General features: G+C 39.3%; 1 long non-coding RNA gene across 3 annotated transcripts; it reads right to left on the reverse strand.

The window, feature by feature from the left end:
• Nucleotides 1-5938: 5938 nt before the first annotated feature.
• Nucleotides 5939-24564, reverse strand: LOC123613146 (uncharacterized). Of its 3 annotated transcripts, none has more exons than XR_012510142.1 (5): nt 24375-24564; nt 20933-21014; nt 20019-20345; nt 17512-17775; nt 5939-13817 (listed from the first exon to the last, which is right to left on the reverse strand). It is a non-coding gene; the product is annotated as an uncharacterized LOC123613146 (long non-coding RNA). The 3 variants fall into 3 exon arrangements; XR_012510140.1 differs by having other exon boundaries at nt 5939-13860; XR_012510141.1 differs by lacking the exon at nt 20933-21014 and having other exon boundaries at nt 5939-13860.
• Nucleotides 24565-24637: the final 73 nt, after the last annotated feature.

Here is a 24637-nt window from a genome sequence, read left to right on the forward strand (position 1 = left end):
TCCTATACAATGGAAGCCACTTTGGTGGTTTTTATACCTGTGACCAGCAGCAGTAATTATACAGAGACTTGTAGAATATTTTGCTTCTAATTGGTATTCATGAAATTTCTCAAAACGTGGGCTTCAGGTGGGACCCTGTAAGTTCTTTGCTCCCACTGAAACTTTCTGCCTCACTTAGGAAACCACCTTAATTCCATTCTACAGCTTTGCCTTTCAAATGTTTGCTGGTTCACATAACAACAAGGATAAGAGAATTACTGAAGGATAAAGACTGCTTTGAAGCCAGTATGACCGCCATCCAACCCCAGAACCAATCTTGCTAAACTCAGAAGCACAAGTTCTCTTCCAGAGAGCTTTCCTTTGTCTTCTTCTTAAGCCACATGATTTACTTTCCCAAAGGGAAGTTATGTTCCATTATGTTTTGATAGTATCCAGATTCTCCAGATAGACTCATTTACAAGGTGGTAAACTCCTATAAACCAGGCCAACTGAATTATTTTCAAATTACTCACCCCCTTATTGAACTGGCAAAACAAGCTAGCTTGATTATTAACATAAAAGCACTGTAAAGTGATGTGCTTCTTCAACTTCAATAAAACATCGTTTTTATTAAAGAACGAGGTTTTCTGTGTGGTCAGGGTGTTACTTATCTGTGTTTACCACGGAAGGGAAAATTCAGTATTCTGTTAATTCCCAAGGGCAGGTAGCAAATTAACCAGAGGATTTAAAACCACTTCAATAAGAGTCTCAAACAATGAGTGGGTGGAAGCAGGGTTAAAAAAAAAAGTGATGCTCCTGATATAGAAGACTTTCCATCTTTTACAATTTGCTTAGTATGAGACGTTAAGAGCTCAGGAAGACCAGCCATTAAATGGCATTGGTCGATATTTAATATGAGAAGGTAGAGTTAAGGAGCAAGAACCGAAAGTCCGTGCTGTTCTTAGCTATATCAGCTATCTTTGAAAGGGCTGACTGTGTGTGGTTTTCCTGACAAACTTAAAGTGTTACTGAGCCTTCAGAAAGCAGCTTTGCAACAGAAGTGGTGTTAAATACGCTACCCAGTTGCCCCTTCAGGACTGAAGGACTTAATCCCTTGGGTGATGGGAGACCGTCCTCTCCAGAACTGACACAGCTTAAGAGTCTCCTTCCCTGAGGTCACTTCCTTTTCATGAGACAGCCTCATGCACCGACTGGTTGATGCCAGGGCCCATCAAGGTCTGGCCCTCTCACCCCGATGCTAGACAACTCTGCTGGGCCAGCTCAGCCTCAGAGATCCCCAAGGGCTTAGCTGAGACCGTTGTTGAGACTATTTCACATCCCATCTTCTTCCTGCCCAATCTTGCTCCCTTCTTTTCCCTTCCACAGATGTTGAACCCAAGAGTGCTCGCCAAGTAATAAACTTGCAGCACACTTATCTCTGTCTGAAAGCTGGCTTCCCGGGAACCCCCTTTTATCCCCAGCTTTAGTGAGATACAATTGACATATTGTGTAAGTCTGAGGTAGTTGAGTTGATACACTTATGTAATGCAAAATGATTGCCACCATAAGGTTAGCTAGTACCTCATCATATCACATACCACTTTTCCTTTATTTGAGGTGAAAACATTTAAGATCTACTCTCTTAACAACTTTCAAGTATATAGTACATACAGTATTACTAACTACAATCACTATGCTGTATATTAGATCCCCAGAATTTATTCATCTTATAGCTGAAAGTTTGGACTCTTTGACCAATATCTCCCATTTTTCCCCACACACCAATCCCTGGTGACCAATATTCTAGTCTCTTTTTCTATGAGTTTGGCTTTTCTAGATTCCTCCACACGTGAGCAATATTATACAGTATTTATCTTTCTCTGTCTGACTTATTTCACTTAGCATAATACCCCCAAGTTCTATCCACAAAGGGTGGAGTGTCCTTTCCCGTGCTGAATAATATTCCATTGTGTGTATGTATGAATGTGCGTGTGTGTGTGTATATATATATACACACACACACACACACACACATATATATATATGACATCTTCTTTATCCAAAATTCATCCAATAATGGACACCTGGGTTGTTTCCATATCTTGACTATTATAAATAATACTTCAATGAACACAGGACACAAAAAACCTATTTGTTTTCATCTTATTTTTTTTTAAATAGTTAAACAACAAAACAGGATAAAAAATAGAAGATTAAAATCCATAATTCCTACTCTCCTAGTTTCCCAGAGGAACAACTACTAACTATTGCTCATATATCCTTCCAGAAATGTCCTGTAAATCTACAACATGTACATATATGTCACTCTTTTTCACAGATGAGAGTCCAATATGCAAATTGTTGTACAACCTGATTGGTTTCATTTAAATATATTCTGTATATCCTTTCATATCAATATACACAGATTTCTTCCTAGTTGTTCCATATCATACCATTATATAGATACACTATAATTTTTTAATCAGACTTCCCTCCATGAATATCTAGTGTTCTGGTTTTTCTTTTCACAAATAATATTGCAAAGGAACATCGTCTAATAGTCTCTTTGCCCATTTGTGTAGTATATCCATAGCACAAATTCATAGAATTAGAATTCCTAGATCAAAAGCTGTAAGATTTTTTTTTTTTAATTTTAAGATACTGCCAAATTGCTTGCCTAAAATGCAGTCCCAATTTAAATTCCAAAAGTTCCCAAAATCTATGCGATACAATGCCTCTTTCCTTGCATCCTCACCAGTTGTGGGCATAACAAAAAGGTTCCATCTTTGCCAATAATAATACATGGGAAATATTACTTCATACCCCTTCAGACCTGTAGGATGCCTCTGTTTGAATTTTCAAAAACTGTCTTCTCTGGGCAAATGAATTTTCAAAGTTCCCTCCCCACCCCCAACTTTCTAGATGACACAGACCGCGCCAGAATGTGGAATTTTCCGTTCAGAAATCCATCTCCACACCACTCTCCCCTGGGCCAGTCACCTCTGCGCATTGCTCAAGCTGAACAGCTATGCATACATGGCGGCCCTGGAACCTCACTGTTGGAAACGGCATTTCTTTAACCAGGAGTTATGCACATACAACCCTTAGTATTTTTCTTGGCAATTTGTTTTTCATTTTTGCTTATGGAGAAAACTCTTCCAAGTAGCTCAAAACACATCAACGCAATATTTTCATGAATCTGTATTGGGTAGCCCTAACAGGACAGATGAATAGTAAATGAAGATATCATTTGGTACATTATTCACTGTGTTGAAATAAGTTGTCTTTAAATTTAATAATTCAAGACCATTAGCTCATCTGCCAGAACTAAAATTATACAACCAAATGTGTGAAGTGATTCCTAGACACTTGTCCTCTTTTAAGAGGACTAGAAGTAATGATGATAATAATAATAGATTCCATTAATCAAGTGTCTAGTAATGGTGAGCAGATTAGGAGACAGTGTAGGTTAGAGGCCTCACACCCTCCCAGCTCTGCCTAACCTATGACACAGATTCTGAGGTCTCATTGACTCTGCTCTGGCCTCTGTGCAACCTGGAGAATTTACTTAACCTCTCTGCAAACCCCTCCTTCCCTCTAAACTAAGGATAATAATAATAGCAGTAGTGGCTCCGTCCTGATGGAGTTATGGTAAAGATTAAATGATATAACGTACGTGAAACAGTTAATATGATACCTGCTGAGCAGTAATTGCTTGACAATTGTGATTTTTTTTGACTGGACATCTTACATACATTATGTGACTCTCCTGACTTTAACAAAAAAATCAATAAGACCCTACTGACAACACAACAATATTGTTTTTGAAACTGTGTTCCCTGGAACTGTGGTGGAACCCAGGAGCTGCCATATAAAAAGGATGGAAAGAAATGTGGCCAGTAAGGCATCTAGGCCCCTCCTCTTCAATTACAATAGTTTCATTCTTGTCTATCTGTTATACTGTGGTTCCAAGTAAAACTTTCTCTGAACCATAGGGGGTAAGTTCTGGCTCTCAAAATCTTCCATAGTTTGGCCCCAACCTATGTTTCCAGACTTACCCTCCATGATACTCAGCCACAAACGTATCATACTGTTCACTACAATGGTTATTTGCCGCCTGCACACTAGGCTACTCATTCCTTAGAAATGGACTGTCTGTCATTTTTCTCAATATTTTCAGAGACTAGCAGAGTATCTGACACCTAGCAGGCATTCAGTAACTGTCGTTAGATCAATAAATAAATCAGTAAATGAACCCTTCATTTGGGTTAAATTGGTGTCCTAGACACCTCTCAGATGTGTCTTGTATTTTCCTTCCGGTACTTTGTTCAGGAAGATTCCCTTGTCTGAATGTCTCCTCACCGTCTCACTTCCACCAAATTCTTAATTCAATCTTTAAGACTAAAATCAGATTGCTTGTTTCTTATAAATCCATACCTGACCCTCCTAATTGGAAGGCCTTCCTGCCCTAAACTCATATGGTTTATGAACTGTCTGTACTTTCTCTCAGTGCTTTAGCCTGGATTACTTCCTACTGACGTTATCTGCATGTCTTATCTTTCTGTTGTGGAGAGCAGCAACTGTGTCTTAAAGTTGTCTTTTCTCCTTCATGGCTTAGCCCAGTCTCCACATGCTCAAGAAACATTTAAGGAATGGATTAACGAATGAATGAATGTTCCGTCCCTTGATTTCCCAGCTAGGGTAGCACCAGAAAATGGGGGACACACAACAAGAAAGTAAGAGTAATATGATGTTTCTTAGAAATTTCAAACACCAGAATCCTGGAAATGAGCACTCTTACCCCTGGGGTAGGTGATTGAGGCAATCCTCAATTCCATACCCACCAGATGACAATCCTATAGATTTACAACCGTATAAGCTTAAATTCAGGTAACAAAGCAAATGTTAAAGGAAGACTTTCTTTACACTCTAGAGCTGTGCAATAACTTAATATGTTTGGAGAGAAATCCCTTCTTTCTTCAGCTTCCTCTTCAGCTTCCCCTATGAAGTAGAAGCTGTCTGGGCAGCCTAGGCGTCTACGAAGAGCAGTGTTTCAGATATCCATTGCTGTACAACAAACCACCCCCAAAACATGGTAATTTAAAATATCAGTGTTATACTGAGTGAAATAAATCAGTCACAAGAAGACAAATACTGTAGGATTCCATTTATGTAAGGTATTTACAGCAATCAAACTCTTACAGACAGAAAGTAGAGGGGTGGTTGCCAGAGGCTGGGAGGAGGGATAAGAGAAGTTACTATTTAACAGGTACAGAGTTTCAGTTTTACAAGATAAAAAGAGCTCTGAAGATGGATGGTGGTGGCTGCAAAACAAGATGAATGTACTTAATACCACTGAACTGTGCACTTAAAAATGGGTAAGTTAGTGAATGTTACATGTATTTTACCACAATTTAAAGAAAAAAAAAACAGAAAAAAAAAACAGAAAAAAAAGATAAAATATCAATGTTATATTATGTCTCACAATCTTGTGTGTTGACAATCCGGGCTCTTTTTCAGGTTCAGCTGGAATCCTGTATGTGGCTGTAGTCACCTCATCACTTGCCTGGAGCTGGAGGGTCCAAGAAGGTCTCACTCACAGGTCTGGCAGTTGGTGCTGGCTGTCTGTTGGGGCCCAACAGCTATCCCTCACGTATGCTAAACTGGGCTCCCACACAGCGTGCATCTCAGGATTGCACGATGACGAAGGCAGAAGCTGCAAGGTCTCTTAAGATCTCGGTTCTGAAATTCACACAGCATCACTTCTGTCACATTCTATTAGTCAAAGCAAGTCACAAAGCCAGCCCAGTGTCAATGGTGGAAAATTAGACTTCGTTTATTGATGGGAGGAGCAGCAAAGTCACATTTCAAAGGGACATGGACATTGGGAGCTGGGATTCATCGGGGGTCTCTATCATGACCTACCACAGGCAGCTCTAGACATTCATTTATACACCCGTGATTCCGGTGAATGAGAACCACCTGAGGATTTTTGGCTGATACACACTAACTTCTTATTTTAAAAAAAAGGAATATAGACTCTTGGGAGGAAATTTAGAAATACTATCAAAGCAAAGGAAAGAAAACAGCAGTCACCTATAACACCGCCACCCAAAATAACCATTGCTAAGGTTTAGGTTTATATCCATCCAGCCTTTGTTCTACATAAACTGTATATTACTGTACACTTTCTTACCAGGTGCTGCACTGTGTACTTTATATAGATTATCTCATTTAACACTCATCATAATCCTATGAGATAGATAACTATTATTATCTCCATTTTTCAGAAGAGGAAATTGAGGCCTTAGCTAACTTGCCTAATATCATGTACATACATGTATATGTAATACATATGCATGTATACACACTGACCATATTGTTGTAAACTCTCTTTTTAAAATATATTTTATCATGCAAATTTCTTTACTTGCTCACTTTTGAATGGGCTAAATCAAAACTGAAAAACAACAATGACTTTACAATATTTGAGATTCTGGTTCCTGGCCATGATCACTTCTTGAGTCCATCAGGTGGTGCAGATTAGAACAAAATAATAACATATGCCCTTTGCTGCAAAGTACTAGCTATGAAATTTTAATCTTTCATAAGAGCCTCACAGCTTGATTTTGACAAAGTTGGTTGGTGGAGAAAATAGCACCTGAATTTTTTGAATGTTATAACACATTTCCTAAAAGCCCAGCAGCAGACGTGCAAAGTTGGAACACGTCCACTTCTCCAAGGAGCCAAGGAGTGAGATATGACAGGCATCAGGGAAACTAAAAATCTTCCCAGGTGCAAGGTGTTTGTGGTTTGATACAAGATAATCCATTTCATTGATCACCCATCTCTCAGTATATGAACATGTCCTTCCAGTGACACATGCCTTACATTTCTATCTTTAATCTCTAAATGTTTTATATTCTAGGGCAAAAATTGGCAGGAGTGTGCGATAAGTGGTAGGGAAGTGACAGGTGGGAGTGTTTGGGAAAAGAAACACAACAAGGTCCCTGTTTACATGAAATTGTAGAGTAATAACATGAGAAGATGTGAAAATAGCAAATGCAATATGAGAAGCAATATGAATGTACAAAATAAAATTACAGACTTTACAATTACTTTGCAAATTTAGTGCTTATTTGTTTCTGTGTGTGAGACAATGACTTATTATGATTCAACTCAATTTCTACCTATCAGAAATAGAAGATTCAGTAAGCTTTACTGGAAAGAGTTTTTTAAGTGAAGCCCTTTAAACAGTTATTAAAATTATGTTCACAGTTCATTTCCAGCTAGCAATATAATCATAAAGGTAAGTTTATAAATAAAGCATTTTATTAATAAAAAGGAAAATCTTGTGTAGGCCTGATATTGTTTTTTGCTTAGCAGATACTATTGTGTTTTTAGCCTTTGAAGAAACATATAAGAAAAATAAACCAAATAAACAATGGAATTTCTATGTGTCAATTGTTCCGTAGCCCTCCTGTGGATACTTACCTTATCGAGGGATAATAAACCCTTGATTCCTAAATTTCTCTTTCAAACAGCACCATATGCCCAATCAATTAGAGATTAAATGCCATTGGTTTCTTTGTATTTTAAGGCACTATTGGTAAACAAGTTCTTTTTCATATGCCAACTACAATAGATTGGAAATAGTTGACAAGAACACTGAGCTGAAGTAGATTCTGAGGTTGAGTGTTCAAGCTCAGAGGAGCTTCCAAGATAATTTAGTGGCTTCTCACTGGTGAGTGATAAAAAGGCACGCCCTTGTTGCCATCTCTGCTAAGATGAAAAGAAATATTATTTACATGAAATATCTGTTTAATATTAATACTCTTTCTTCACAATCATTAATCATTCAACACATATTTACTGAGGACCATCTTTGTCCCAGAAAGTGTTCTAGGTACCAAGAATACAGCAGTGAACATACACACACACACAAACACAAACTGACATTTGAATATAATACTTTACTATTCTCAAAGGTCTTTTCTAGATGACATCTCATTTAATCCTCCTGAGCCTAGCAAAATAGGTAAAACAGGTGATGATACCTACATATGACAAATGAGGAGGCTGAAGCATTAAAAGCTTTAATATACTTCCTTAGCTTAAGTATATCCATCAAAAAAAGAATAGAGAAAAAAAGAGTAAACAAATACTTACTGATGAGTCTTTAAAGGCATTTTCATTAAAATAAAGAATAAGATTAACTATTTTCATTTAATACTGTACAGGATCAATATTAGAACTGGATAGGAAGAATCAAAGCTGTTCTTATTTACAGACTACAGATTGTCTACAAATTCTAAAAATTCTGCACACAATATGACGGCACAAGATTTCTGGATATGAAATCAACATATGAAAATCAATAGCATTTCTAAGCATCATTAGTACTAATCAGAAGATAACAGTAAAAAATCTCGTTCTCAACCACAATAACAATAGAATATAAATACAAATTTAACCAAAATCCCTGCTTAGTTATGTGTAGAATTTGACAAGCTCAACCCAAAGTTTACAATGAAATACAAAGGGTCAGCAATTGATCCACAATAATGAAGATCAAGATAGAGGGATACTCACACTACCAGATCTGAAGACCTATAAAATCATAGTGATTAAGGCAGCATAGCCTTGACCCAGGGATAGAAAAATAAACCAATGAAGCAGGTTAAAGGGCCTATAAACAGAACTCTCATAGAAGGAACCTTGATATATGGCAAAGTTGTATTACCATCAATGGGAAAGACAGACTAGTCAGTAAATGGTCTTGGGAAATTGGCTATTCTTATGGAAAAAAAATAGTGTTCGTACTTTATATCCACACACACACACACAAATACACATGCATACACGCTCAGAAACTTTTCCAGATGGATTAAACACTTAAAAATAAAAAGGTTTTAAAATTTTCAAAAGGAAATAAAGAAAAATATCTTTATGACCATGAGAGAAAAGAATTCTTACACAAAGCAGAAGAACAAGATTGGTCTATTTAAACTTCTATTTAACAAACTTTGAACAAAGAAAAAAGATAAGCTACAGATTTGGAGAAAGTATTTACAGGGAATGTAATTGATACAAGATTAGTTTTTAAAACACACAGAGTATCCCTAAAAAACACGAGGATAAGGAACCTCATCACCACCATGGACAAAGGAACAGGCACTCACAGAAGAGCTCAGTGACAAACAAGTGTTTGAAAAGATGCTCAGCATCACTCATAATCAGCAAAACACACATTAAAACTGATTTCCACCTTCAAACAGGCAGAAAGGTTTTAAAAGCTTACAAAGCTCAGTGTTGATGAAGATATGCAGCAAGGGAGATTCTCAAATAGTGACTCGTATGGTCATTCAGGGATACAGGCTAATGGAGGCCCCAAGGTCTTTGACACCGCCATTTAAAAACATGGATTCCCTGGTCGCTGCAGCAGAGGACAGAACACAGAGTTCATTCAGGGGAAGAGAGCACAGAGAATTTATTCTTCTCTGCTTACCTTGGAAGTTACACATACAGCACATCTGCTTACTGCCCATTGGCAGAACTAGTCTCATGGTACCAATCTCCCTGCAAAGGAGGCTGGGAGATCTAGTCTTTCCGTATGCCCAGAGAAGAAGAAAATGCAATAGAATTTCATGAGCACATGGTATTCTCTCCATCACAACTGACAAAATATTAAAATTTTACAAAACTGGGTGGTAGATATTTCTGTGATATTTTTCTGCCTGTCTGCATTTTAAAATAATTTTTTGAAAGAGAGGAAAATGAAGAGAGATTGAATGATCTGCCCAGAGCTTCAGAGCTAATTAGTGGTGAATTGGACTAGAATTGTTCTTTCTCTAATAAAATTTTCCTTCAAGATTCAAATCCAGGTACTGAATTCAGATTAATCATTTAAGACATATTTGTTGAGTTCCTACTATATTCCTGCTCTTGCAGAGGACACAGTACAAATGTAGAAGAGACTGACACACAAACAAATGAATACAATACATTACAATTATTAAAATGGAGCTGAAGAAAAATATGTACAAAGCACTCTTGATCATTATAACCTGGTAACATAATCACTGGAAACTTCTTCATGATGGTCTTAATTCCCAAAAAACTGAAATGTGCACTAGCAGTGCATGAGCTCAATGTAATCTTCAATTATGAGAGCCAAACTTTTGTGGAGAGTTATTTCAGGAAATTCCTGAAGCAAAACTTTGCCATGGACTCCACCCAGTTCATACTCAGCCTGTACAGACTTGCTGGAGAGGTGCTGATGAAACAATATATATATAGTCTTCTTTGACCTCATGTCTTCAAATAAGAAGCTAGTTGCTCTTCTGCACAAAGGCAGAATAGAAGGAAACAATGAACAGGAGAATTGTTCAGTTTACTAGTATTGAAGTCTTGTGCTTTGTTGGAGCATCTAGGCTGACAGCTCTCAAAGCAGTGCACACTCGTAGAGGTTAGAGACTAAAAACACTAGCATATTTTCCAGACCATCTTCCATGACCAAGTACTCAGTTGCTTCTGATAATTTATCTCCTTATATTCTCCTCAATGTAGTTTAAAAACATTTCCATTGTATATATAGCTCTGTTTGTCCAATGAGTTCCATAATCTAGTTCATTCATTTATTCAACACAAAGTTTTGAGTGGGGGTTACAGTGATTAGCAAAACAGACATAATCCTGACCTCATGGAGCTTATAGTCCAATTGGGGAAGGAGACGTTAATCAAACAAACACACCAATAAGTATTCTCATACATGGATAGGAGTTATGAAGAAAAATAAAGGGTCCTTTGAAGGAGAACACAGACAATTAGGGATTCTAACTTAGAAAAAAGGGATTCAGGAAGGCCAGTCTGGGGTAGTGACTAGTGGCTGCCTGGACTAGGGAAGTGGAAGAGGAAAGCTGAGATATTTCTAATATCTTTTGGTGGTTAAATTGATAGGATTTGATGATTCATAGATATGTAGGTGGGTGGAGAGGGAAGGTAGGTCCAGGATCACTCGTAAGCCCAATCCTCAATACAAAAATTTCCCTCATATTCTCAGAGTCCTTTTTCTCATCTAGTTTTACAAAAACACGCATTTTCATCTATATATTATTGCATTCCTTGCATGAGCATTTGATCCTTAGATACAGCTGTTTCATTATCTGGCAGGGGAATCTTTGGGATACTGGTCACATTTAACTCTGCTGCACTGAATACCACTTTTCTTCATTCTTTTTTTCTGCAGCCAAGATGATGCTAAACCCAGAGATACAAGGTCTCACCCCTGTACTGCTCCTTGCAGTTATTTGATACTCTCCAAGGATTTTACATTTGCGTTTAATTTATTGTATCACATTTACATGTATTTTACATGGTACGAATTTGACAAGGACAAAAAGATACACAATGAAAAGTAAGTCTCCTCCTGCCCTGAAGCCCAACTATCTATCTGCTCTCCTTGAAATCAGCCACCATTATAAATTTCTTGATTATTCATCAAGAGATAAGCTATGCGTATGCAAGTAAATGTTTTGTAAATAAATGGAAGGATACTATGAAGGCTAACTTTATGTGTCAACTTGACTGGGTGGGCTAAGGATGCCCCAAATAGCTGGTAAATATTGTTTCTGGGTGTGTCTGTGAGGGTGTTCCTTAAAGAGATTTGCATTTGAATCAATAGACTAGGTAGATCCACCCTCAGCAATGCAGGTGGGCTTCATCCAGTCCTCTGAGGGCTTGAATGGAACAGAAAAGCAGGAAAAGGGTGAGTCCTCAGAAGAAGGTGAAGCTGGAACATCCATCTTCTCCTGCCCTCAAATATTGGTGCTTCTGGTTCTCAGACTTTCAGAATCAGCCTGGGATTTACACCAGCAGCCCCAGATTCTAGGGTCTTTGGACTTGAATATACATTTTCAGCTCTTGTGGTTCTCAGGCCTTTGTGCTCAGACTGAATCACACCACTGGCTTTCCTGCTTCTTCAGTTTGCAGATGGCAGATCATGGGACTTCATGCCCTCCATAATCCCATGAGCCAATTCCTATGATTTTCTCATTTCTTTCTATCTATCTATCCATCCATCCATCCTTTTGGTTCTTTTCCTCTGAAAAGCCCTAATACAGATACTATACTCATTGTTCTTCCCCTTGCATTCTTCACTTAATATATCTAGAAGATCTTTTCATATAATCTTTTTAATCATAGCATACAATTTGACTTGATTTGATTTGATTAATCTGCTCTTTATTAATGGACATTTATGGTGGTTTCTAATTATAGGCCATTACAAACAATGCTGCAGTAAATAATCCTTACATACTTCATTTCACACGTATGTAGCTCCTCTATAGAAAGAATTCTTATAAGTAGAATGCAGAATCAAAAGGCATGTACCATTTGTAATTTTGGTAGCTATTGTTATAATTGTAAAGGATACTCCAATTTGCACTTTCATCTGCTATATATTGGAGTTCCTTCTTTCTCACATTCTCACCCACATGTTTTGTCATCAAACTCTTTGATCTTTGACAATGTGAGAAGTGTAAATATTACTGCATAATCCTAATTTGTATTTCTCTTAGAGTGAAATTAAGCATCTTTTCCTATAGCTATAACAGCCACAAGATTTTAGCTTTTCTGTGAAATTTGCACATCTGTTACTTTATGGGAAAGAAACTTTTCAAAGCTAAATGAATAAAAAGTGTTCTTTGATCAACTATGAGTGGATAGATTGTCAAATATGGTTGTACTGTCCTTTGAATATGAAGAAGCACAGATCAATTTTGATGAAGTCATTAACCAATTTACAGACTTTAAATCTTGAAATATTATTACTCATTATTGAGATGAAACTAAAATTGGCATATGTTCTTTCCTTTTTTTCAAAAGGAACAAGCTTTCATTTATGCAACAACGTGGATGAATCTTAAATGCACGTTGCAAAGGGGAAAAGAAGCCAGAATGTTAGTGTACATTCTAGAAAAGGCAAAATTCATAGAGATGGAAAACAGATCAGCCAGTCATTGCCAGGGATCTGGGAGAGAAGAGATCTGACTAGGTTAAGCGCAGGGGACTTATAGGAACCTGAAACTATTCTGTGTGTTACTGTAGTGGTAGCATATGACACTATCCATTTGTAGAAACCCACAGAGCTTTAATGTATGCAAAATGTTTAAAAAATCAATTAGGAGGGTGAGGGAATCCTGGGATGGAGTACCCTGTGGAAAGCCTGTGACAAAAGAATCTTAACTATATTACAAATATGCAACATAATCTCACTGAGGAGAATGGGAAAGAGAGGCTGATTTAGCTAACTTTGGAAATGACTGGAAACAAAGACTAAGGGCAAAAGAAACAGACAATACTCTGGTTGGTAAAGGTGTTTCTCAAGGTGTACAAGTTAACAATTCAGAAACTGCTGAATGAGTATGCTAGGAGTGAGCTAATAAGTAAATGGCTGGTGGATAGTGGGAGCCAGGGTTCTTTCTATCAGTGAGGGAGGTTACAGATCAGCAAAGGGAGGAGGCTAGAATGAACCCTGTTCTTCTGGATTTGAATGGGAGACATTAGTATGAACTCATGTTTATCTCAATATAGATATTAATGATAGATGTAGAAATAACCTATATCTATCCATATATAGATACAGATGAACAGTTTGGCTGGGTTATCCATGGGGCACTGAGAGCCCAAAGGGCAGCAGTTGCCATGGCAGCGTGGGGACCAGCAGCCTTGGCAGTGACTGCCCCGCCCCTGGCACAGCAAGGGCATCTGCAGGAGAAATCCGCGCTTTTGGCCCAGGCGTTGGCTACCTTGACCACAGACAGAATCGCAGGGAGCTGGAAGAGAGCCAGAGGAGGGAATGGTGATGCCACCTGGTATCTGAGGGAAGAGCCAAAGAAACACAGTTTTATATCAGGATCCCAATTTTATCCCCTTTCTGGGTTAGTCAAATCTTCAGGAGCACCTTTATATTTTCTATGCAAATTGTTCAAGAACAATTGTGAAAAGCATTGTTTTGTTGCCTTTTATAACTCATTTGGCTCATTTTCAACAGCTCCTCCCCACTTTCCTTATTTGTATAATGATAAATTAGATGTGCAACCCTGTTGTCAGCTGGGGCCTCCCCGCTCATTCCATTTTTGGCCCAATTTCCCTGGTTTTCTGAAAATTTCCTGGGTCCTTAGGTTCTCTGTTGCCTGAGGCATTAACTTCCATATTAGAGTCTCTGTTTTGTAGCGCTGGAGTTGGAATGTGAAACTCCACTGCCTCTCACACCCACGGTGGGAGGTACCTCTTCACGGAAGACTTTCGGAGGTGATGGAGGTGGATTTTACACGGCAATGCAAACGACTTCAAATGTACCGTCTGCTGGCTAGAAAGGCCCAAGTGATCTCCTGTCACCAGATCCTGGACTTGGTTCAAAGGCCCAGTTAAAGCTAGAAGTCTTCTCATTTACCAGCAAAAGGGCTGAAGCAGTATTCATGAGTGTGGGAAATGCTGCCTGCAGAACCCTAAGGGCCTACCAGGCATTGTTTCTTTCTTCCTAGTGGAAGGCATGAAATGCAAATTTGTCCTTTACTTTGGAGGGGATGCTCCAGTATATCCCAGCCTCTATACCCCTAAACATTTCACTGGTGTAGGAGAGCCCTGAATCTTGATAGCGTTTAACTGCCGCTCTCTGTTGCACAAGCATCTCACCCAGACCTTCAACTTACTGGCACTTCCTGCTCACCTAGTCTGATTAATATGATATCATTGGTATAGCAGACCAATTTGATGTGATGTCTTCTCCAAGCTTCTGAGAGTCATCCTAGCAATGTGATGGCACTACCTCCTGGGGTCCTTGGCAGAGTGAACTCCTACATCACAGGTGAATGCTCGCTTATGAATGAATTCTTCCTCATCCAACTTTATGTTCTCTCCACCTTGACCACATATATTCAGGACCTATCTATATATACTCTGTCAGCTTCCACCAATATAGCTCCTTTGAGACATAGTCCCTTTTTTCCATCACTCGTGTTGTGACTTAACCCTAGTTATTGGTTTTTGGGGTGGGGAGTGCAGGTGGCAGAGTGGGTTAAGATCCTTTGAGAAAAGGAAGTGTTTCCTCATAAGGCAGAAATCTCTGCATGAATTTCAGAAGTGAGGAGTGCTAACTTTTAACCTGGGGGGTGGGCCCCTCTTGCAGCTCAAAGGATTCAGAGGAAATCAGAAGAATGGAGATTTACAGGGACGTCGACCCATATGTCCTCATCCCACATTTCAGGATCTCATTCCTTCTCAATTAAGGCCATGACTTTGACACAGCTGACTTGTTAGGACTGAGAATTCTGTCTTCACTTGCTCTGCTACCTTAACATTTAAGTTCTGGGCCTCAGGAGGTCCAGCCTCTTAAGTTGGTGATTGGTCACTCTCCGCCCTTCTAACCTATCCCCAATATATTGACAGTGGCCAGTAACAGCCATCCCATTTCATTGTCCTTAAATTACTACTTTCCCTGGACCTCTGGCTGCCCAGGTTGCTGCATCCTCCAGTGCATTCCCGTCTGCTGGCATCCTACCCGAGTTTGCTACTGGTGAAAGTTTCACAATTGCACTGCTACCCATCAGGGACTCCAACTGCCACTAATGAGGGGTTTTCATTACCACCAGTCAGCAGGTGACCCAGCTCCAAAATTTTATTTCAGAATATGCTTCCCAGGACCACGCCACTTCTGTGCCAACTGTTGGAGGGAAGATTTCTCCAGACTCTCAGACTCTAAGGTTTGCTTAGAGGTAGGCATATATTAGGGAGGTAGGCATATATTAGGGAGTGCTTTCAGGAGCCGCCCCTGTGAGGAAGGGAGGGAAGAGGGATTGAGGAGAGGAAGAAGTTGAATTGCAAGGCAGTTGTAACATAGGCCTCAGCCGTCCCCCACAGGAATTTCTAGAGCTGGGATGGCCAATCAGAGATGTCCTGGATTGAAGACTGGGACTGCATCAACAGGCTACTGCTCCTGGGGACAGGGCATAATCTGAAGTGAGGCAGTGGCCTGAGTAGGGTCTCAACTGTGAGCCGACACTACCAGCAGCTGGTGAAAAGAGTGCCTTGGTCCTGAAGTGGGGATCTGGGTGGTATACCATGACATCTACTACAGGGAAGATGGCCAGGGGCAACCAGGCCTGAGGGACAGCCCAGGACATGGGCATATCAGTACTGAAGATGGAACAATCCCAAACAAATGAGGATGTTTTGTTACCCTAGAAGCCCTTGAAATACTAAAGGGAGCTGCAAATTTGCCACTAACACATTTCTCGGTAACAATGAATATATATTAGTAGAATATAAATCAGTAGTTAAGATGCTGGGCTATTGGATGAATATTTAAGGAGTAGCTTAAATACAAAAGGCTTCTAGAATATTTGTGACAGTATTTGACTTGTAAACTTTAGTAGATGGAGTCACTGGAACAGGAATATTAACATCTCTTCAGTCAAGTCCCTGACATGAAAACAGAATAGAAGTTGCTCAAATAAGGCCACTACAAGGAAATAAAAGATCATATCAGAAAACCTAACAACATCATAGACATCAGGTCAGCTAGCAAAAGCACCAGAATCATCTGGGATCACGTTGCAAGTGCAGAGTCCCACCAGCAGAAATACGGCTACGGCACCTCTAGGGTTGGGGTAAGGGACCATAGGGAGCTGTCTTTTTAACAGGCTCCATAGGGGATTCTGATGCAAGGGACACCAGATCACACTCTAAGAGAAAAGGCACTGTTTCGACCATTCGCCTTCTTTGAGCTCAATGATTAATCACCAATTATGTTTTTAAGTTTCTAGAAAGTCAGGTTGCTAGATATAACACAGGGCACCCAATTAAATTTGCATTTCAGGTAAATAATAAATAACATTTTGGTAAAAGTATGTCCCATAGTAACATAAAATAGTAATGTAAAAATATGAAATAATATTAACATGATGCTATTGAGATAGGCCATGTGAATAATATAAATTGTATGCAGAATTGTGGGAGATATAATGAAATATAATACAAATTATTAATAATAAGAAATTATTCATTATTTATCTGAAATTCAAATTTAACTGGGCATCCTGCATTTATTATTTGCTAAATCTGCCAACCCTCCCTGCTATCAAGGGAATTTCCAAACACACAAAAGTAGAAATTCACATGTAACCATTCCTCTGCTTGAATGATTATCAACATTTTGCCCCAATTATTTTTGATTTAATTTTTATGTCTACCATTACGTTCTATGCTGTGATACAGAAAAATTATGTCCTTAAGTAGCTTGTTGTCAAGTTGAGGGAACACAATCATTCAAGAAGTGCTAGTGCGGATAATGCTGACTGTAAGTTTCACAGGAGTTCAGAGAAGGGAGGATCAGTGGTGACTGGAATAGGCTTGGATAATGTGAACCTGGAGCTGAGATTGTGCTAGACCTGGTAATATCTGTATAAATAAGGAAGGGGTGAGCAGGCTTTCCAGGTAGGGTAACTGGCATGACTACGTTGTACTCACTTGGCTGTATAATGTCTCTCTCCACTTGAAAGCACTCACTCTCATGCTTCACACTTTAATCTTCAGGGCCCACAGCAGCTGTCACCCGTCAGGCTAATAGACATCGAGCACTACTGCAAATTACATCATCAGAACCGATTATCTCTTGAATGTGTCAGCACAATGGCTATTCAATCTTCTCTGGGTGACTCGTTAATTAGCCTCTGGAATATGCTGTCTTTGACATCATTGGAGAGTTCAATTTTTCCTTGATTGAAAGTAGCCCTGGGGAGAATTATAAATTGATAAGAGAAACAAAATTCTATTCCATTGGCCAGCTTTATGCTAATGCTTATGAAATGCTATGGCTACTTGAGTCTACAGGCATATGTCAAATAAGAAAAATACAGGATGATGCTGTACCTCATCTCTTGAATTGTATTATCATTTAAAATGGTCTACTCTTCTATGCAAGTGACAATAACACAGAATGTCAGGTCTTATAATCAAATAAGTTTTCATTTTTTAATTCCTCTCAAATTTAAATGCAACTAGTTCAAATACTAAGGATAAAAACTTGAAAAATATTTTATTGAAATAAAATACAGATACAGATGAAGAACTATTAAATGGCCAGTATCCTGAGAAGCCCCCTTCATGCTCCCTTCTGGAAAGTCATCACCCCCAACAAGAAAGTAACCACTATCCTGACTTCTAACACCACAGAATACTTTTGCCTGGATTTGCATTTTATGTAAATAGAATCATACAGAGTGTACTCTCTTTTGCATCTGGCTTCTTCCACTCAGCATTACGTTTGCGGGATGCTAATTTTAAAATGACTTTTGTTATTAAGTAAGTAATATCACTAAACATTAAAAATTAGAAAACACACCATCACTTTTAATTAGTTTAATGTCTCTACATAATTTACTTGATCAAGATTATAAGCTTGTACAAAGGTCCTGCATTAAAGAAAAAGGTTCTAATTTCTTTTTTTATTCTAAAGACAGCAAATCTCTGTTTCTTTTTTTTTAATTGAAGCTAGTTGATTTACAATGTTTTGTTAATTTCAGGTACACAGCAAAGTGATTCTTCTCTATTACAGGTTATTATAAGATATTAAATACAGTTTCCTGTGCTATACATTAGGTCTTTGTTGTTTATCTATTTTATATATAATAATGTGTATGTTAATCCCAAACTCCTAATTTATCCCTCCCTCCCCTCCTTTTCCCAGAAAAGTTCTCATTTCTTTTCGACATTTTTATTAGTCATTTTATCCTGGCTTATCATTATGACTATTAATCCCATTTCTCCAAAACCTAATCCTCAGTCAGCTCCAGATGCTTTACAATTCTTGCAGCATGTTTATAATAAGAAGAGAAATGTAAGAATACGACACAGTATATTTTCCAATTGGTGTGCTCGCTGGTAGCTGGTGGCCACTAGGGAAGTAGTTGTGTTGCCAGCTCTGCCCCTGTAAGGACATCTGTCATCTGTCAGAGCAACACTCTGGGGCTTACTTGGAAGACTGGGTGTGCATCCAAGACTTGGGGTAAAGAAACAGGGTTTAATTGCATCCACTCACCTCATTATGAGCATGAGTCCAATTCAAAATAGTCCATCTATCTCATAAACTACCCAGTAAGCACAGGAACCTCCACCCTTGGCAAGACATAGTGTAGATTTATGGCTTAATTGACCAGGCATAACGTAGTGCACAGGTGACTGTCACACACATTTACACATCATAAACCACAACCGCGCCCAGCCTTGCCCTGAGATACAAACTTTTTTTTTCCATTTTTAATTGTGGTAAAATACACCTAAAAATTTACCATCTTAATCACTTTTAAGTGTACAGTTTAGAGGTACTAAATACATTTATGTTGGTGTGCAACCATTACCACCATCCATCCCCAGAAATCTTCATCTTGCAAAACTGAACCTCTGTACCAACTGAATAGTAACTCCCCATTCACTCCTCCCCCTAGTCCCTGGCAATCACTATTCTACTTTCTTCGAGATAACAGACTTTTAAAATATAAAATGCAAAATTATTTCTCATGCACTCAAGCCAGGCTCTTGGAACACAAGTTTTCTTTAGGAGAAGTTGTTCTCTGCTCCTCAGGATGAATCCCAGCCCATCACCTTCTGCTCTCTTCATCTCTGCAAAGGTCATCATCCTAATCTCTCGATCCCCTTTGATGCAGACTACTTGGGGAGGAAGGAGGAGTTGGTTTAAATATAAGGACCTAGATGGTATCTCACCCTCAGCCATCTCTTGATGTCATTTCTGGTTCTTCCCATTCCAAAAAGTGCTCCAGTGAATTGCACCCTGGTTTACACCATGTCTTCTGGCTAACTTAGGAATCTTCTCAAACTCCATGAGGCAGGATGAGGTCACTGCTTTCTCCAACTAGGTAATTTCTAACTTTGTTCTACAATTCAGTCCTTTACCCCTTTCTTGGCTACTTCATCCTGCCTGACCCAATGGGTCTACTGTCAATTAAAAGCCTACTTACCATTGGAGACTTCTAGCCACAGGTGGTTAGAAGATCAGCAATAATGTCCCCAAAATGCAACCATAAAGCTGGACAGAATTAATCAAAACAGCCATTTCAGCCCTCTGAGAATAGATCAAAGGCACATGACAATTTGAAAAGTGCTTATGCTTGAACTTCAGGTAAGAACAGTGGGAGTCTGTGGCATTCTGGCTGCTAGCATTCCGCTGCCTGACCCCAGCCCCTGGTTGGCCAAAGTAGATGATCTGTCAGGGCAGAGCAGACCATGAATGCCAACAGCACCTCTGCCACAGTCGAAGGGGCTCATTCAATATGGAGTGCCCATACCTACAGGGAGAAACGAAGAACCAGTGATGATAATTATATGGACTAATATAAAAGACTATAGTTATCATTTTCTCATATATTATCTTAACTTCTTTAAGAGACATACAATTATTCAAAGCAATAATTATAACATTGTACTGCTGATTTATAGCATATATAGATATAACATATATGACAATAATAGCAAAAAAGTGAGGAGGGACTAGAGGTATATTAAAGTTTCTATATTTGTTTTAGAATTAAATTAGTATTAATCTGAAATAGATTGTGATAAACTAAGATGTATATTGTAATCTTTAGATTACAATCCCTAAAACTTAAAGCTAAATTGTTTTTCAAAATTAACAGAGTAATTTAACTGTTATACTGAAAACATTTAACACAAAAGAAGCCAGTCAAAGCAGAGCAAAAGAATGAAAAAGAGATTAGACAAATGGAAAACAAATAGATAAATGATACATATAAGTATGACCATATCAATAATCACTTTCAATGGGACGAGTCTAAACACTCCATTCAAAATGCAGAGATTGTCAGTCTGGATAAAAAGGCAAGATCCAACTATATGCTGTCTACAAGAGACACACCTTAGATCCAAAGACACATTCTCAGTGAAGTAAGCCAGAAAGAGAAAGAAAAATACAATATGATATCACTCATATGTGGACTCTAAAAAAAAAAAGAAAAAAAAAGGACACTATGAACTCATCTACAAAACAGAAACAGTCTTGCAGACATAGTAAACAATCTTACGGTTACTGGGGAAAGGGGGAGGGAAGGGATAAACTTGGGAGTTTGAGATTTACAAATCTTAGCCACTATATATAAAAATAGATTTTAAGAAAAGTTTCTTCTGTATAGCACAGGGAGCTATGTTCAATATCTTGTAATGACCTTTAATGAAAAAGAATATGAAAATGAATATATGTATGTATATGCATGACTGGGACATGGTGCTGTACACCAGAGATTGACACATTGTAATTGACTATATTCCAATCAATCAATCAGTCAGTCAGTCAATCAATCAAGAGAGAAGAGAGCCTGCATATGTGCCAAGGGGCAGCCCGAGAGAAGGAGAGGGTGAAATCATGGGGGATCGAGCAAGACTGCTGAGGAGGTCAGAGAAGTGATACAGGTGAGGCAATAGGCCCAGCAATATTTTCTTACTCTAGTTTTTTTCACCATCATTTGGTGACTATCTCTACACACAATTTTTAGAGTAGATTCAGTACATTGGGTAGCGACATTTTACATATTTTTGGATTTCCTGCCATAGTATGTTAGATGTGGCAGGTATAACTGCAATTTTAAAAATTCATTAAATCATTCCTCTGATCGATAACCCACAACACCCTATTGCTTACAGGGAATAAAAATAGACACTAATTCAAGACCTCCAGACTCTAGCTAAGTCTTGGTCTCCAGCCTGTTTTCATTGCAGCTCCTCACTCCAGCCAGGCTGTTGTGTTGGCTTGCCCACAGAGAGGCCATGCTCATTCTGCTGCATTTGTCCTGCTCCCGCCCCATCACAAAATTGTCCCCCTCCTTACATTTAGAGAGACTGAGAATAAAATCCCAACCTGCCCTGCCCTCTGAGGTCCTCTGGGGTCTGCCTTCTGCTTATGTCTCCTGCTGCGTATGCAACAACTCTCCCCACTCTCTCTTCTGCTCCTCCACCAGGGAAGTCCCTTTCTGCCTCTGATATTCACCCTCACTCTGACTGCTGCCTGGAATGCTGTTTCCTTAGCACTTTTCGTGGCTGGCTCCTTCTCATCCTTCAGGTCTCAGCCTGAATGTCACTTCATCTCATCTGATCAAAGTAGGTCTATATAAATTAGATCCACATCCACTATGAGTGATCACAATACACTTTTAATTTCCTTCAAAGCACTAAGAACAATCTGTACTTATGTTATTTTATTTGCCTACTTATTTCCCCTTTCCCCTCAACAGAATGGAAGCTCCATGAGGGCCGTACCCTGTCTGTCTTGTCTCCTTTTTACCCCCACTGTCTAGTATAGTGCTTGAAAAGTGCTTGACAAATACGTTTCACGAATGAATGAATGGGTAAACAGTTCCTACATAGTCTCAAATTCCAGCTTAAATCCCACCTCCATAGTGAATGATAATAAGAGCTTATGTGTGTTGAGTGCTTACCTTGTTCCAGTGGTTACACATGTTATCTTAATAAGCCCCCACCCAGCAATTTACCTCCTGTAACCCATATAACAATTATTATCGAGGCCACACAATTCAGCCTCTTGCTTTGTCATTTAATATATTCCATTACTCTGTTTGCTCCAGTGAAATAAAAATTCTTAGTGTTCCCCCATAGCACACAGAGAGTGCTGAAAGTATGCTGAGTGACTGAAAACGGCTTCCCGGGGTTACAGCATTAACATAATAAGAATGTTGATACGTTGTTTTTATTATAAACTTCAAACAGAAAATCGAACTCATCTTGCAAGTGTACAAACTCTATTCTACCTGTAAAATGTCAAAAATGGTTAAGGCAAGATAGAAGATACGCAGTTCAATGCCCTCAATTTCCAGAAGAATTTGCTCAAGTCTTAACTTTTTAAATAGAAAGGATTGTCTAGTCTGTCAAAAATGCTTGCAAAACCAAGTTATTTCACATCAACAAGCCCTAAGAAAATTTCCTAGCATTGTTTGATTATTGGGTTTTGAAATATCTGCTTTGCCATATTGTGGAATCCCAATCTGAAGAGCCCTCCAGTCCTTTGCACATATCTAGGCAGTGACTTGGGGAACCTAGAATCTATCCTGAAGGAGATGAGAAGGAAGAAGTTCCTCCCAAACTCCTCCAGATGCTTCAGCAGTCTAGAAATTCTGCTCCACATCTCACCTTGGGATTCAGTAGCAACCTACTTTACATTTTGAGCTCAGATCAGAAGGAGCAGCCCTAGATTCCAAGGAGTGCTGCCTTCACTCTAAATCATCACCTCAGGGGCAGTCTGCTCTGTTCACCCCAGCTGGGTGCAGCCCTCCACAAAGTCAGCAGTCAGTTTGGAGTCACCAAGGGCCTTTGTTTCTAGCAGTCTACCACTGAGAGTCTTAACAGTCATTCCTGAAATCTCTTCAGGTTTTGCACATCCCCGGTAGTGATTTTCTTCTTGAGTTCCACCCTAGAGCAGATGTGTGCAGCCAGAAAAATGTCAGCCAACCTGTCTCTCCCCATCTTCCAGGTGAGTTGGAAGCACTTGTCCTACTGGGTGTCATACTGGGTGTGCTTCCTTGAAGAGAATCTCCCCCTACTAGAAAGGTGTCTTCTCTTAATTAAATCTTAAACTTGACAGACCCAACTGTTCATCACAGCAGTCTAGGCAATGCTGTACCTTACAAAGGACTCTGTTTTTTAGCTTCTTGGGTGGCCATGGAGGTAATTAAATGACATCATTCTAATGACACACATCTTCCATTCCAGCTGCTTGAAGTTCCTTCTCTGCTAAATAGTTAAGCAATTATCTCTTTGGCCACCACTTACCTCCCCTGGAAGTGACCTGCCAGCGTGACCTGTACTCCTGCCATTTTACAGACCCGGTAAATCAGGAAGAACTCCTGCCATCTCAAGTAATGTCATGATGTGGCTTATTTATTTATTTATGAGTGTAACATGGCTATCTTTTCTCACTTTAAATTAGGACTACTGGGGACAAGCACCATCCAGGTGGCCATAATCTACCAAAATGCCAGTTATCAAAATTCTTAGATGTACAACATTCCAGAGAATAAACAGAGTAAAGAGGAAAGGAGACAAAATCCATCATTTCTTGCAAAGACTAGTCTCAGGCAGAGCCTCACATTCACTCAAAGGCTCAAATTTAGTTAATAACGTTATCCAAATAGAGACTATACAGTCCCAAAGAGTGCGTGTGTGTTACTAGATCATGCATCAAATGTAAATAAGCATTTTAAAAACGCCATAATGTAATCCCCTTTTTGGTATTTATTTGTTCACTTAGTATATCAAGAACGAACAAAAAAGTTGTCTGAATCAGTCCCAACCTCTCGGAGCTCGTGGCACAGAGTCCTATCACCAGCGGGGGCCAGGGTGAAAGGAGGACTTGGAAGGCGGGGTTTGGGTAGCAGGAGTTTCAGGGCCAGCTCCCAGGCCTCGGAGATTTGGGTTTCTGCGCTCCCTCAAAGGCTCACGGCCGGCGCTCCTAGAGTCGAACGGACGCCGCGCAGCCCTGCCCCGCCGCTTAGTCACCTGATAAAGGGCCTCCCACGAGTCTGCAGCGGGATGCAGAACGGGGCGTGGCCGCAGG

The sequence above is a fragment of the Camelus bactrianus genome, chromosome 11 (assembly GCF_048773025.1).
Source record: "Camelus bactrianus isolate YW-2024 breed Bactrian camel chromosome 11, ASM4877302v1, whole genome shotgun sequence".
NCBI lineage: Eukaryota > Metazoa > Chordata > Mammalia > Artiodactyla > Camelidae > Camelus > Camelus bactrianus.